Source organism: Chinchilla lanigera, unplaced genomic scaffold (genome assembly GCF_000276665.1).
Source record: "Chinchilla lanigera isolate Chin_1 unplaced genomic scaffold, ChiLan1.0 scaffold00008, whole genome shotgun sequence".
In the NCBI taxonomy this organism is placed as follows: domain Eukaryota; kingdom Metazoa; phylum Chordata; class Mammalia; order Rodentia; family Chinchillidae; genus Chinchilla; species Chinchilla lanigera.
In genome coordinates this window covers 9,538,674-9,555,453 of record NW_004955409.1, presented here as the reverse complement: position 1 = coordinate 9,555,453, position 16,780 = coordinate 9,538,674, and the positions used below count along the sequence as shown (strand labels likewise).

At 36.3% G+C, this 16,780-nt stretch overlaps 1 long non-coding RNA gene across 1 annotated transcript in view; it reads right to left on the bottom strand.

The window, feature by feature from the left end:
- Positions 1–292: 292 nt before the first annotated feature.
- The window catches only part of LOC102005902, an 18,478-nt gene continuing 1,990 nt past the window's right edge, over positions 293–16,780 (bottom strand). The window contains exons 2-3 of the long non-coding RNA XR_259761.2: positions 1,204–1,391; positions 293–819 (exon numbers count right to left, since the gene is read on the bottom strand). This is a non-coding gene — a long non-coding RNA (uncharacterized LOC102005902). The remainder of the gene's footprint in view (positions 820–1,203; positions 1,392–16,780) is intronic.

The following is a 16,780-nucleotide window of genomic DNA, read 5'->3' as shown; positions in this document are numbered from 1 at the left end:
AAATACTCTCACATCATCTATTGAGGTGGTCTTACATCCGGGCTCTCCCGGTGCGTTTGCGTGCACGAGGTGAAAATGGAGGCAGAAGGCTCGCAGACAGCTAGGTGTGCGACAGGCCCAGGGAGAAGAGACGGCGACACATTTATTTCTCACAGCAAGGTCACAAGTGTGTCCTGTACTAAGAAAGATTGGGACACTCTGGTCTGGAGGACAGGAACTAATTCACTTTAGTTCATTTTGTTCCAGAACGGCGAGTGCTCACTGGATATTATTCACTGAAGCTTCGGATGTGCCATGAGGCTATTTACTGCTGCATCTTTCTGATTTATTACATAACACCAAAGAATGAAATGTGAAAAACACAGAAGGTGGAGAAACGTTCAGCATCATAAAGTCATGTGTGATACATATTTAACCCTTTTTACAAGCTCCTCTAGCTAGTTCTTTAAGCCTATTTTTGGGCTTTCTCCCGGCTAAGGGCCCCCTTTTGTTGAGCAATTGCAATGTATAGTCACATTTTGAACGGTTGCCAGCTAAAATTCTTGCATCAGGCTTCATGGCTGTCTGTTCCACCAAGACAAATACGGTCGGGCCCATCCCCTCGTTTGCGTGCATTGTTCATGGTGCGGAGCAGTGATTTTCCATATCTGACTGTCTTTGCGCTCACCCCAGGAGGAAGGGTGAGCCTGGTTTATTGAGTTCTCATTTCTCACAAAGCAGCAACATCTGGAGGGCTGAGCAGTTTGTTGGCAGGTCCAGCCCAAAGGAATTCGGCCATGGTTCCGATTGGCTCTTATCAGTAGGTGTCACTAAAGACAGCTTCAGAGGCAGAAAAATAAAGAGGCCAATTAAGCACTGCCAAGAACAAACTATTTTATTGTCATCTCTGTTCTTTTTATTGTTATTCCAACTGCAGAAGTTTCAAGATTCTAATTATTCCCAGCTCCCCTCCCCTCCCTGCGGCTGCAGATGGACATTTTTCCGTTTTCCAATGCCTTCCTCTAGAGTTAGAGTGGGACATTTCATTAATGTATTTATTTTGTGGTACCTGGTGTAGCAGCTTAGCAAAGTGAAAACAGATGAAGGTGATTAATTCTAACGCTTTATTGCAGGGAAGCTGCAGCTGGCTGATCATCCACAAACAAGCTTCCCCATCCCGTCTTCTTTGCAGGAGGAGCCAGCATATGCAGCAATCACACTCACCCATCCCACCTTGGCCACGCCTTGTGTCCCCAGAGGATGCAAGCATGGGCTGTCCAGCGGGAGGCCGCATATTTCTGAGGAGGTCAGCAGAGGGAACATCCAGGCCTCTTTCTGGAGAGGGGCCAGACTTCTCCACAGTGGCCACCATACTCGCTGGTTTTAATTTTTGTTGACTGAGGCTCTTTCACCTGCAAAGATACAAGCCCAGTGGGGGACTCTAAATTTGATCTCCAAATCCAAGCCGCACCGTATAACTACTCATAGTTACCTGAGGAAAACAGCTGTGGAGTATTCATATTTTATTTGCAAAATGGACTGTGAAGGATATAAGGGCACAGGTCCCAGTGTCAGCACATTCCTGGTATAGGGTAGAGGCGCAGGTAATGTTGGTTAAATGAATGAGATAGCTAGTCACTCAAAATATCAATAAAGTATTCTATAAAGATTTGTGTATGGCTTCTACCACCCTCTATATGTACTAAATTTGAATGAATTTTGGCAGGTGCTTTCATTCTGTCTGGTTTCAGGAATATTCCCATTACATCTGGTTGGTAGATCCTTCGGTTGCAAGACCAAAGCAATAACTTGTAATTCTCAATAGCTTATAATTAACAAAGTAAAGACACATAGCTAACAATAAGAATGATTGTTATTTGTAACAAAAGCTGTTGTTTACTGAGTACTTGCACCGTGCTAAATTAAGTTCTATACACTATTTCATGTAATCGTGCAATCCTACGTGATGAATGTGATTATTATCCCCATTTTACATATGAGAGAACTGGGACCTCGCCTTGTTATTTGTTCAAAGGGTACAGCTGGAAAACGGCAGAGCCAGGCTTAAGACCAGTCTGCCTGACTCAAAACCTGTTCTCTTAACGGGGTACTTTACAACCTTCTCTTCTAATGTGGAATTAGCAGTAGTAAATCTTAATAAAGAGAATGGAGGCTATATTGGAAGAGAAGAAAATAGAAAGTGGGAGAAAATGAGTGAAAGCTAAATCTGCACTGCAGAATTTATTGCTGGAATATTGGTGTTTAATATATGCAGGGCCCAAAAAAGTATCGCTTGTTTCCATGGCTGGGCATTATTTATACTCACAGTACTGTCATCTAGTCCCCAGGCACAACAGCGAATGACTAGTGGCCCTAATTTCCCCATGAACATTCTTCCCTGGCATCTTTCTGCAATTTTAGCCTCTTAAGTCCAAGTGACATGATGTCATTTTCATTTATTGAGTATAATTGCTAAACTATACACGCTGTAAATCTACGTTCTTGTATTCTCCAAGAAAAATGGTTCTGCAAATTCCAAATTACATACCAAAACCCAAAGCCCATGGGCCCCAGAAAAATGGCTAGTTTTTCTACCCAGAACCTACAAAAGATAAGAACTTCAAAAGCCAACCTTACACTCTGTGTTCAGATTAAAAGCTTGCAAATCTGAAGGAGCACATAACAGCCAAAAACTGATGGAGGTACTGCTTAACACATTGTAATACATTTCACTATTCATGAACTACTAGAATCATTGGTTTTTAAATTGGATCTTCCTCCAGAAATATTCCCTCTTCTAACAAGGTGTAGCATGTCCACAATAGACATACTCCAACACATTTCAAAGACTATCGCTTATGTTTTACCCCATATGAAGAACATCCCTATCGAATTTCATGTACAACAAGCATAAACTCAGGAAATTAGCCTTGCAAGTTAATTCTCTACATCTTTAAGAGTCACCCAGATTATTGTCATCTTGTCAAAATCAGTGATATGTCTCATCAAGATCAATCAAACTATAGAAGATGAATCAGTAAAGGCATACTTGATAAGTAAAAAATAGTTTAGAACTAAACTTCTGGAAGCCCTGATCCTTGGAGATTCATTTATAAAACTCAAATCTGCAACCACTGAAGACCTGCTATGAGCCCAACCCTCCACCTTGCACTGCCAAGAAGATTAAAATGAATAGCATTAATTTTGCCTTCAAAATCGTCACACAATTAAAAGGCAAGGTAAGTGTCATGATAGACAATTTGTCTTTTTTTTTGTTGTTGTTTTTGTTTTTTTCTGGTACCGGGAATCGAACTCACGACCTTGTGCTTGCCAGGCAGGCACTGTGCCGCTGAGCTATATCCCCAGCCCCCGATAATTTGTCTTTGAAAGAATGAAAGATGACTTCCATTAGAAAAATCAGAAGGTTTGTTAGAAGAGGTCACCTTTGAGATGGGCTTTGAAGGATATATCAGCTTTATTGTTGAAAAGTGAATAAATACAGCAGTGTGAAGTGGTTTTGAGCAGAAACTGCAGAACATACTGGGAAATCCAATAACTTAGTTTGAATGTAGGTAGAGATTGGACTAAAAGAGAGACAAGTATCATTTTTAAGATGAGCCTTGAAGACTGACCAGCTGAGGAGTTTGTACATCAGTCACTGCACAGAAAGGAGCTACTGAAGTCTTTAGGATAGGAGTAGCATAAGATCAACTGTAAGCTTCAGGAAAAACCTGACAACAGTGTCTAAGACGAGATAGATAAAATACAGAGGGAGTGAGGGCTGTGGAAAGGAACGCAGATCTATGTTAGATTTGACACCTAACAGCTCAGTAGAAGAAGGGATAGTACTAGTTAAGGAAATCAGGGGAGGAAACAAAGACTTTGGAGTGATGACAGAAAGGACAGTGGCTCTGCTATCAGAAATATGGTCGGGAAGAGGGAGAGGTTTTGCACAGGTGGAAGTCACAGTCTGACTTGGAACACAGTACCTGTCTACCACATGTAGAACAAATTTAGAATGCAGCCCTGTGGTTGTTAATGTAGAATCTCCTACCCCAGCAGTAGCAATAGAAGCCATGGAAGCTAGTCAATCTGTGGAGGAAAGAATGTACGCTTGATCAGGCAAGAAGGAAAACTGTTAACACGTAGTGAGCAGAGGACAGAGGTTGAAAACCATGTGGAGTTATGCAGACTGACATTTAAATCCAGACTCCAGCTTTAAAAGCTGTGTACTCTTTCCAAAAATTACTTGAAAAGATGTTCAACATTTTTACCACCAGATGTATACAAATCAAAACTACATTAAGATTATATCTCACCCCCGTTAGAATGACTATTATCAAGAATACAAAAAAAAAAAAAAAAAACAATAAATGTTGACAAGAATATGAGAAAATAGGAATCCTCCTACACTGGTGGTGGGAATGTAAAGTAGTACACCTACTATGGAAATCAGTGTGGAGGTTCCTCAAAGACCTAAAACTAGAGCTACCATTTGACCCAGCTGTTCAACACCTCAGTATATTCCTAAAAGAATTAAAGTCAGCATATTATAGGATACTTATGTACCTGTATACAATTTATTGTGGTGCAATTTGCAATAGCTGAACTGTGGAAACAGTTTAGGGGCTCATCAATGTCTGAACTGACAAATAAAAATATGGCACATATACACAGTGGACTATTATTCAGCCATAAAGAATGAAATATTATTTACAGGAAAATGGATGGAAATGGAGGCCATTACGTTAAATAAAATCATGCAGATTCAGACAGCCAAATGCTCTAAAAAATTAGAGGAGAAAAAGAAAGAGATGAAAGTAATGCAGGAGGGAGACTATTAGAAAAGAGGAAGCAGATGGGAGAGGGAGAGAAAAGGGGGAAAAGGGGAATAAAAAGGTAAAAATAATCAAAGTATGTTATGCACAGGTGTGAATGGGCCAAAACAAAACCCAATTTTTGGGATAACTAACAGGCACTAATAAAATATGTAAGTTGCTTTGTGGGTTTTTTTAATCTTTCTTCACAATCAAATGAAATACATATCAAAAGCACAAGTATGTAAATATCCAATGACAAACTGGGTGAAAGATATTGTAAGACATTTCATCAGAGAGAATATATGGATGTCAAATAAGCACATAAAAAGATGTTCAACTTCATTAGCCATTAGGGATATGTAGGTTAGAACCACAGTGATCTATCACCACACACCTATCAGAGTGGCTCTAATAAAAATGATGATGCCACATCATCCATAGGTCATCGTGACAAGGACCAATGGTACAGCCGCTCTAGATAACAGGTTAGCAGTTTCTTAGGAAGCTAAACGCGCACCTGTATAACCTGGTAACTGAGTGTGCTAGAGAAATGAGCAACTTCCATTGACACAAAAACCTGTACGCAAATATTCATAATGGCTTCATTCACAACAGCCTACAACGGATGCTCATCAACAGGTGACTAGGACATCTGTGCCATAGCCAGCAATGAAAAAGAACAAACTACGAGTACGTACTTGAAAAAACTTGGACAGAATTATGCTGAGTGAAAAAAGCCAACTCTCCCAAAATTACACACCATATGACTGTGTTTATATAACACTCTTGAAAGGATAAAATTATAGAAATGACGAGTAGTTGCCAATTACTGAGGAGGGAGTTGGGATGAGGAGGTTACGGGTTTAGCTTATGAAAGAGAAAATGAGAGCTTCTTGTGGTGATGGAAATGTTTTATATCTCCACTGAATGGATGCCAAGATCCTGGTTGTGATATTGTGTGAAAATTTTGTAAGATGTTACCATGGAAGGAACTGGTAAAGTATGCATGAGATTTCCTCTGTGTTATTTCTTACAACTGTGTATGAATCTACAGTTATTTCAAAATAAAAAGTTTAATTAAAAAAATTCAAGCCTCAAGTTATCCTCCTGTATTTTGATGAGATTTAGTAGAAAACCAGTACATGTTGATCAGTTGTTCACAAGAGAAGAGAGAGAGAAGAAAGAAGGAATGAATAAAAGGAGGGAGGGGGAAAGAAAGCATGTTTAGAAGCATAGGAGAGATGGGAAAGGGAAAAGAGAAAAAACAGCAACATACCTTGCAGAAGATTGTGCCTTGGAATAGTCGAGGGGAAATGAAGGCAGGAAAAACAGCTCGGAGGTTCTGGTAGGGTTCTAGGAGGTGAAATATGATATCTTTGATAATGGAGAGGAAACGTCTCCCTTCTCAATAAAGAACATGAATTTACTCAACATGAACCCTTCAAGAATTCCTCTTCGCATGAAGTCCCTGGAGTGTCCAAGAAAAATAGATGGCCCACAGGGCATAATTTTGCAAATTTAAAAGTTAAAACACAATCTCCCTATCTGCTCCAGCACATGTGTGTCTTTGCAACATGATATTTATGATGTGAATTGGGCTGATTAAATCCATTTTAGGGTTCAGGGATTTGCACAACCTAAATATCCTGGTTCTCAGGGAATGAGGAGCTTCATATTTCCTTTGCGTGCTTAGTCTTACTAACATCAATAGGAAGCCGTGAGTGATAAGGGGAACTTGGTGTGGAGGCCAGGGGGTGGGACTTAGCTGTCCAGGACTCCTCAGTCAAGATTTCATGAAAGTCCTTTATGAGTCCCTTCCCGGCTCTTGTATACACAGATGGTACATATATGAGAAGGCTTGACATGAGAGGTTCCTCAAAGTCAGTAAACACAGAAGTGATGGGTGCTGGTGACATAGTAAATTTCATCATGGAATCTCAGGAAAGCCAACATTCCTACTAGAGACTAGAAGAGAAATGGCACATGAACCAATGAATCAGATTCAGTACCGAAACTGAAGATTATTACAGACACCAAGACTTAACCCATGTCCAACATTAAGAAAGTAAAACCCAGTAGGAAAAATTACAATCCTCTTGGTCTTGTAGACCCTGTATTATACAAGGTCAGTGAGTTTGTACCCCCAAAATGAGCAAGTCAACTCTTAAAAAGAGCCAAAGAAAGACCCATGGAGTATGTGTATTATCTTCACTCTGGGCAACTTGATTGGACAGGTTTTTTAATACAGTGCAGAGATAGCAAACCTTTAAGTGAGGAATCACCAGTGAAGTTGGACGTGTCCAATTGTTTATTCCATTTATTAATATCAGGATGGAATTGTAGTATCAGGCCAAATAATGACGTAAAACCCAAAAGAAGGAATACCACTAATTGCCAAATTTGTCATAGAATTATCACATTTTCTGTTTCAGTGTTAAGCTCTAGGGGGATGCACTGAATAAAAGTGCTAAAAGAAATGTAGATCAGTATCCCCCACAATAGTTGGGGTGGAAAACATTCAGAATGCGAGGCATCCTGCCCCTGAAAATAGACAGATTGGAGGGAATAATCACAGTAAATATAATTACTGTTGCACACAATAATGTGCTGATTTCTGCATAAAAAGTTTGAAGATATAATAGATGTAAGAGATGGCATAATGCACAGTTCTCTAAAGACTTAGGCAAGTCTTTTCTTAGCATTCTGTCTTGACCTCTAATTTGTCACTGCCTCCACATTATCTCACCTTGATGCAAGTCATAACACTACCTTGCTGGATTGCTGATATTTTATTTTTAGGTAACTGTACAGTGAAGCTTTGCTCCCCATCACTCTGAACATATGGAAGCAATTAATTCATTTTCTTTGCCATCACCAGGATAGGAATCCTAGGACATTCTACATGTAACTTCATCATAGGTTTCCCTCAACTAATTACATAATATCTAACCCATTTTCTTAAAAGCACAACTTGCTAGTTAAGAAATAAAGAAGGCCATTGCTTATAATAAACTCTGCATGCTGCACTGTAATTTAAACTGTACTGTTATGTATGGTGAAGGATTGAAAGTTTAGAGTTACTCCCCTTGGCAAACATTTTTTTTAAGGATTGCTTAAATAAGCAGTACAGAAACCAGATGTCATTTGGTAAGAGTATCTGAATGACCAAAAATTTGCTGTCTGGGTATTTTTTTCCTTTATAAAAACAAGAAAAATTCTTTGGATTTATATCATATTTAGCAGCTGTGAAACAGTGCAAACATCTGTTTGGACCTATGGGGAGCTGACCCGCGGGGCCCTCATGTCTTAATCACCAAGCATCGGGCCAGCCTCACATGCACAGTTTATTGTTTTCTTTGCTGTTGCCTCCCGTGCTTCGGTTTTCATACTCTCATGTTCTATTGGCAGAATGGAGGAACTAATCCATTCATTATAAGACCAGATGATTAGAATTTCTTGACACACGATCATAGCATTCTCTCCACCCCGCCTGAGTCCAGAAACGCAGTCAGATTTGCCTCTAAACTCATTTTGCAGTGTCCACACTTACTCCAAATAATGCAAGATTTATGAGCCTCAAGCATGACTGTAGTAGCGCATAGACCAGTCCGCACAAGGCCGATAGTCACCATGCGGGTCACAATCTTTAAAAGAACCATCTTAAGGTAATTCGTACCTTTCTTTATACGAGTACAGGCATTACACTAGCTCTCACTTTGGAATTCTTCTATTAGGAATTTGCTATAGTTTTTTAAAGAGCAGCGATAACAACAACAACAAAAAATGTTACCAAACTCGCACACCCAGGGAATATCAGTTTCTGAAGTCCAACATTTTTACCACACTTTATAAATAAGGAAAGCACGCTGAATTGGAATCGAAGCTTGCCAGGTCAAATCAGCTGCTTTATTTATACATTCTTTTTTAAAAAAATATGTACAAAGTCTGCCAAATAAAGCATTCCTATTGTGAAAAAGGTAAGAATCAGCTTCATTTTTATATATTAAGCAAAACCAATTAAAACAAAGTCTCCTTCCAATGATTTGCATTACAAGGAAGATGTAATCTCTATACTAATGTTATTTACAGGATGATCCCTCACAGAAACGATCTGTTAATAAGATAATAATAAATTATCTGTAACAATTGCCTCATGACCCATGAATGCTTTTGATGGCCCCTATTCCCATAATTTTCTATACTATGTGCCATTTACATTGTACTTTGTAAACAAAAAGAAAGCTTGTATTATAGCTATATTTTCATCATATAGAATTTAAATTTTGTTGGTTTCTCTATTTTAAATATTCCAACTGCCCCTACAGAGTATAGTGGGAAGGGTATATACCCAACATATTATAGTCATAGGAATATTCAGAAACTTGAAGAAAAGTGCTAAGGTAAAAACCATATGTACAACGCCTCCCTGTTCATCCCGCTGAGTTCAAAGCACTTTTGTAACTTGATGACACACTTTTTAAAAAAGACTAGACCTTGGCTTTGCCTCATCTTTGTAAGCAGTATGGTCTAATGTATGTATTGTGAATCTGGGATCCATAAAACAAGACTAATTCTCGGGATGCCAGTAGGTGTTCCTGGGAGAAAAAAATGATTCCATGGTTAATTAAATTTGGGAAACACTCACAAAATATTCCCCTTTTGGCTAAAGACAAGGCTGATTAACAAATTAAAGGCTCTAAAACATACTGCAATAAAGGCATCTCATATTATTACTACTCGTAAGGGCATTAAGAAAACTTTCAGACATAAGAAGCTATAAAGAAAAATAAGATAAATCCATGCTCACACCAACTAGCTTAACAGATAAATATTACAAATACAATCAATGGCTTCTTCTGTCTCTCAAAGATAACAAATTCTAAATGTGTATATTGTGTATGTATTTATGAATATCTTTACCATCTTCCTATGTATTCCCAAACAATGGCTACATTGTGTTTTATGTTTTAAACTTTCATATAAGTAGTATAACACTCTAGGTATTATTTTGTTATAATTCTTTTGGAGAAAGGAACTCAATACTATATTTATGAGATTTTAACATATGTAGCTCAAGCTCATTTATTTTTGCTGTTCTATAGTATTCTATGAATATATCACATTTGTTCATCTAGTCTCCTATTGAACACTTAGATCATTTTCCTTTTTCTCAATTACAAGCAGTAATTACTAATTATAATGTATGAATAGACACAGTAACCGAATGGAATGGAATAAAGAGGCAAGAATGAATCATTCATGTGTGAAAATTTCACTTACAATACACATGATGCCTTAAAGTCAGTGATCAACTGTCTCAGGGATAATTATTTGGGTATAAGGGAAAAAATAAAATTAGATCCTTACCTCACACCATATCTCCAAATCAATTTAGGTTCATTATACTATGAATATTAGATATATTATAAACAAAGGGTAAAAAACAAAATCATTTGTAATCATAGTTTGTTGAAAAGAAAATTTGTGTTATCTGTTTCTTTTTTGTAAGAATTTTTTGCTGGGCATGGTGGCTCGTGCTTATAATCCCAGCACTCAGGATGCTCTGACAGGATGATTGCCATAAATTTAAGGCCAGCCTGCATACACAGTGAATTCAAGGTCAGCCTGAACTACAGAGCAAGACCCTGTCTCAAAAAAAAAGAATTTTTACTATGTCATGTACTGAATACTTTTATGATAATGATACATAGTGTAATGATGTAATAACTATAAATATTCTCAAATTACTTGGTTGCAAAATTTGTTTTACTTTTTCATAAAATGAAAAAGAAAATATAGAGTTCATGAAAGAATGCAGAAAGTCCTAAAACACCAAAAGCTTAAATTGTGAAAAAATTAACAAATTAGCCTACAATTTAGTTTAAAACTTTTATTCGTCCAAAGATACTGCAAAAGAAGTAAAATGACAAGGCCCAGAGTGAGAAAACACACAAGTAATAAAATCTGGAATATATGAAAAATACTTGAACTTTTATTTAAGCAGCATTTTTCTAAATTATTTCACCCTTATTTAAAGGAATACCTATTGACATTTCTTAAAAGTTCCTACTAGGTTACAATGTGAGAAAAAAATTTGAATTATACAAAAGCATGGAACTTGAAAAAGACCTTAGTTTAAGTCTTTTACTCAGTTCTTTACTCTTCAGGAGAGTGGCATTAAACAAATAGTTAACAGTTAAACAAACTGTTCAACAAACATTTACTAGGCATTGATGTTTCACTTAAAATGTGGAAATTAGCTCTATCTTTAGTACACAAATGTAAACATCATAGAATCTAGAAACTAGATTAATAGCCATAGGGCCACACTGAACTGATATGTATACACCTTTCAGTGACTGCTTAGAAAGCCTTACCTTATCAACAATGGTAGGGGTTAAGTAGAACAAATCATTCTGGGCAAGCTCTGTCTGAAAGATGTTCTATTATACAAATGTCTTCTTATGGTATTTGCTCTATTTCTCACTACCAAATACAACTACCATTTTAGATAGCAAAATAAAAGAGACAAATCACCCATGAAGATGGAATCGAGTTAAACTTTCAAACACAGTCTTGGTATCTAATTATTTCCTCACATCTACATGTTGGTCATATAGAGGGCCACAGTACTCAGGGGAAATAAGAGGTGTGAGAGTTTGAAACACAAATAAAATAGGAAAAGCAATTTTACAAATATTTTCAACTCCAAAGTTGTCTCAATCAACTGAAAAAAAAAAAACTCAAACAATAGGTGAATCTAACATAGTTTTATTGTTCAAGAATAAAAACATGCAGCAAGAGTTTACCAATGCTTATATGGGAAACCATCTTTGAATACAAGAGCAGAATCTTCCTTTGTACAGTTAATTGGCTCTATTTTAACATAGAAAGTTTACATTTTGTAATATTAAACAGCAGAAAAAGCAATGCATACAAAGGAATTGCCTATAGCTCAGATACTGGTGGTCAGTGAATGAATTATAGTGAGAAACAGGCTTAGAATAAATAGTTGGCTTATTTTAAGTACATGAAAATTAACTTTGCAATTTCAATTTCCACTAACAGCACATCTAAGAATGTTTTTGCTTTTAAAATCATGAATAAAATGTACTAAATGTTTTATTAGCAGGAAAATATTGATTTGCAAGGGTTATTAATCTTCTAAGATTATCCTAACTTTTATTTTGAGTCTATCTGATGAACCCTAACCTTCTGCTTTCATGACTTATGGAGATAAATCCCTATGAGTCTTTTGTGTCTCTAAATGTCTTATGAAAAAGGCACTACCTGCCCTTTGCCTTAAATTATCTTTTAGTAATGTTTGTTTACTGAGCCATCTTAGAAAATGCAGATAGTGTCTCCTGGCCAAGCAAAGATCAGACAAGTTTATGTCCAATTTGCTATAGGTAATGTCTCTCTCGAAAGCAAAGAAAATTCATCCTCAGTTGGCCAATATAAAAAGATTAGGACCCTCTAAACTCAGGGTTCCTCTCTTGTAACACAGCTCACCACATTACATGACAAATGTCATCTGTCCCTCTTCCCATCATCCCATGGGGATTGGAGTTGGAGAACAAGTCCAAAATGATGCAATCAGGCTACTACTATGACTATGTTTAAATACAAAAACACAAAACAAGCAAAAATACACTCTTTCATCTTAGGCTCAAGATTTTCATGTTCTTCACTGGAATCCTTGAAACTTATAGCTTGATAGTAGAATAAAAATAAAGTAAAATTTTCATGCTTTTTATAATTGGACAATGGCCACATGGGAATAGATCCCAGAGAGAAAGGCTAGGTAGGGCCATACCTTCTAGGAATAAAACCACTGTGTAGAAAGGGACAGCGAGAAACTTGGCACTGAGTGAAAGGAATAAATTATCCAGGAGGATCCACAACCAGTAACTTTCTTTTGCTTTTGGTTTTCAGAGGATTTTATCTACTTGTGTGGACAAAACAAAGCAACCACAGCCTTAAACTGAGATGTTAATAGTCTGAATATCAAATATTGTAGTAGATCTATATGACTAGCAGAAATCATCATAAATCCTTTGTGCAGGAAAACAATATTAATCCAGGCCTGAAGCAAGTCCAAACACTTAAAAACAAAACAAAACACAAAACATCCAAGGCAGGGGGGTGCTTGGGGAAGAACAAGTAGATACAACAGACAGCAAAATCAGAACCACAGAGGTGTCGGGTACAGTAACATCATACAGTAACACATATATTTGTTTAATGTGTTTAAGGAAATAAAAGAGACACAAAATACAAATAAGAATGAGAAACTAATTTTTAATATTCAAGCATGTTAGAAGAACCAGATGGAACCAACTGAAATTAAAAAAGGAAAACTCAAAGAGTATAAACATGAATAAGTTCTGGAGTACTGAACAAAGCATGGGTCTTAAGGGGTTGTTAATTAATTCGACTATAGTGATCATTGATGTGATATATATGTGTTTATTTTTAAAATAGGTGAGAGTTATGTAAAAGGTAAGTTTTTGTCATGTGACAAAAGGCTACATGCCCTGTGGGACCTAAAAGAAAAAAATACATTCAGCAAACTTAAATCAAATTGCCTGAAACAATAAACACATTTACTGGGTTACTCAGAAAAACTAGAAACTCAATTTAAGATGAAACAGCACATTAGACAATACTAGAGATAATCATTAAACTGGAAGTCAAACATGGGGAAATGCAGAAGTGAGAATCCAGGAGAGAGAAAATATTAAAGAAACCTTAAAAAGAAAATAAAGTGAGAAGTGTTAATATTTGTCCAATTTTTTGGAAGATAGGAATGAGATAGAAACAGAGCTAATAGTTAAGAGTTTTCCAGAATTGTTGAAGAATACTAATTCTCAGACTCAGAAAACCTTGCAAGTCACAAGAAAGATTTTATATATCATCTATTATAGATATATTTACATATGTCTATTATAGATATTGTCTTGGTTACTTTTCTCTCATTGCTGAGACAAAATACCTGATGCCCAGAATTAAGGAAGGAAAGATTTATTTATGTCACAGTTTGTGGAGGTTTCAGTCCATACTTGGCTGGCTCCAAGGTAGAGTGGCACATGGCACAGGACAAGAGTTCATGGCAGTGGAAGATAGCAAAGCAACAAGAGCAAAAGGGAGGAGCAGGGGCAAGCAGCCACCTTCCCTCCCTTACATTGAGTGCAAACCATCCACCCCAGGAGAGATGTAGCACTCATACCTGTAATTTCAACAATGGAGCATAAATCAATCATAAACTCTAGAAGCCTGTCCCATGACTGCATGAGGTTTTGGGGGGACAGTCAGACAGAAACCATGACAGATATACAATAGCAGTACTTAATAATAGCAGTACTTATAATAACAGTACTTAGTAATACAAACAATAGAAAGTTCTCTTCAAATGAGGTGAGAAAATATATTATCTGAAGAGGAATAGCAGCTGGACTGATAGCTGTTTGTCTCAACAGACACAATGTCAGCAAACATTAGAATGATTCCTCCAATTTGCTGAAAGAAAATAAGTCTCAAACTAGAATCCCAGAGTTAATGAATTATCTCTTTAGAACAAAGGGAAAAAACAAGGACTTTTCTCAGATTTATTAAAAAAAAAAAAAAACAAGATAAAACAGATGTGTTACTTTTTGTCTTATAGACCTCGCTAAAGAAAAGGTCTAAATTATTTATTTTAAGCAGAAAGCATTCAGGTATGAGAGAGTGAAAATATACATTGTTAAGTAAGTGAGTAGATGTGAATCAGTTGTTCCCACCCAGGAGCGATACTGGTCCCCTCAAGGGGACATCTGACAATGCCTGGGAACGTGACTGTGACAATTCAAGGAAAGGTGGCGCTACCAGCATCTTTACAGAGGCCCCTCAGTGTGTGGAACAGGCAGGCACATAGCAAAGAACGCCCGGCTCAGTGTCTGCGCTGCTGAGGTTGAGAAATGCTGGTATAGATTAATACAACACAGTGTTGACAGCAATTGGTCTTGTGGGGTTAGGACCAGGATACACTACCGAAGGGTATTTAAAGACCTCGGTATAATATGGAAAGAAGGAAGCGATCCTGATTAACTGTATGCTTTGTAAGTTATGTGATCATATTCAAATATTATAAGTGCCTAGTCAGTGAACACATCTCAGAAGTTCTATTCTCTAACCGAGCGTATGAGGATGTGAAGTGAGAATAAGAAGAAAAACAATAAATAGGAAATGAGAAAGGAGAAATAAAACTAAAAATGTGAAAAGAAGAATAAGCACCGTGGCAGAAATCAATATACCAGTATTTCTCCAAAATAACTATGGGGAAATTAAAACTTAAGTCTAGAAAGAAAAAGAATTCCAGCTAAATGCTCTTTATAAGAGATATGAAACATTAGGACCCAGAACCAGTAAAAGCTAAAGAATAAGAGATATATAAAGCAAATACTATCTTCCAAAAAAAGAGCTTCTGTAGCTATTTTGATGTGATTAAAAGAAAAGGTCACTGCATAGTAATAAAAAAAATTCAACACAACTTGAAATTAATTCTAAACTTCATCACACTTAGCAATATAGTTTTTAAAATATTCCTTAAATCAGCAAAACTACAAGGAAATTGAAATGTCAGTCAATTTTTAATGTACCTCTCTCAGACAGAACAAAAGTTAAATCAGCAATGTCATCAGAAGGCTTGAAAAAACATTTATAGAATAGTGTACCACATTTGGGGGCGAGTTGATTTTCCTGCACAATTTGAATATTTAAAAAATAATTAATCACACAGTGCCATAAGCCACAACAAATCACTAAAGAATTTTCATCACAATCTATTTTTATTTCCCACAGTGAAAAATAATGTAAGAAACAATTACAAAAAAGTAGCTTGTATAAGTCTGGACAGTTGGAAATTTTTAACTACCTTGTGGATCAAAGTACAAAACACAAATGGAAACTAGAAAAATGAATGTTAAACAATTGTGGAATTAAGAAAAAATAATACCTAGAGGAAAAATTTTACATAGAGTAATATAGAAAGAGAAGAAAAAACAGTAAAAATTGAGAAGTTAAAAAAGACAAAAATGAATCCAAAGAAAACAAAGCATAGGAGAAGAACATAATGAAATAGAAAAAAAAAAAAAAACAAGGTAGATTTGACAAAACTGAAAGCTGGTCCTTCACAAAACAAACTCTTAAAATTGACAAAATTCTGGCAATATCAGTCAAGAAAAAAGAAGCAAAGCCTAAAGTTAACAATATTAGGAATTAAAATGAGGATATATCCACAGACAGTGCAAAAAATAACAAGAGATATGGACAACTTTATGCCAATGAATATTAAATTTTCAGTGAAAATTTAATAACTTACTAAAGAAACACAAACCACAAAAACCAAATCATGAAGAAATGTGAAAGTGGATAATACCATAAAAATGGAAAAAATTGAATTATTAGATAAATGTCCTTCCAAAATGAAAACATCAGGCATATGAAACTTTACAAGAAAGTTTCTCCCAACATCCAGACAACAGATTATTATAATCACATGCAAATTCTTTCAAGGATGACAAAAGAGGAAACTCTCCCCGGTGCATTGTGTGAGGCTAATATGCTTGGAAAATCAAAATAAATAATAGTAGCACAAAAATGGAATTGCACGGATAGATCTCAGTCATACATACAAACAGAAAAATTCTAGGCAAAATATTAGCATCCAAATCTAGCAACACATAAAAAATGTAATATCTCCTGACTAAGTAGGGTTTTCCCAGACATGCAAAGGTGATTCAGTATTAGAAAATCTATTAATATAAGCTACCATATTAATAGATTAGAGGAGGAAACAATATGACTAATTCAATAGATGGAGAAAATGGACTTGATAAAACTTGGTCCGACGTCTTGTCATTGGACTAAGTTTTAGATTCTGTATTGCTTGCATTGTTTTTGTGTTATTTTCTCATGTTTGTTAAGATGTTTTCATTGTTGTT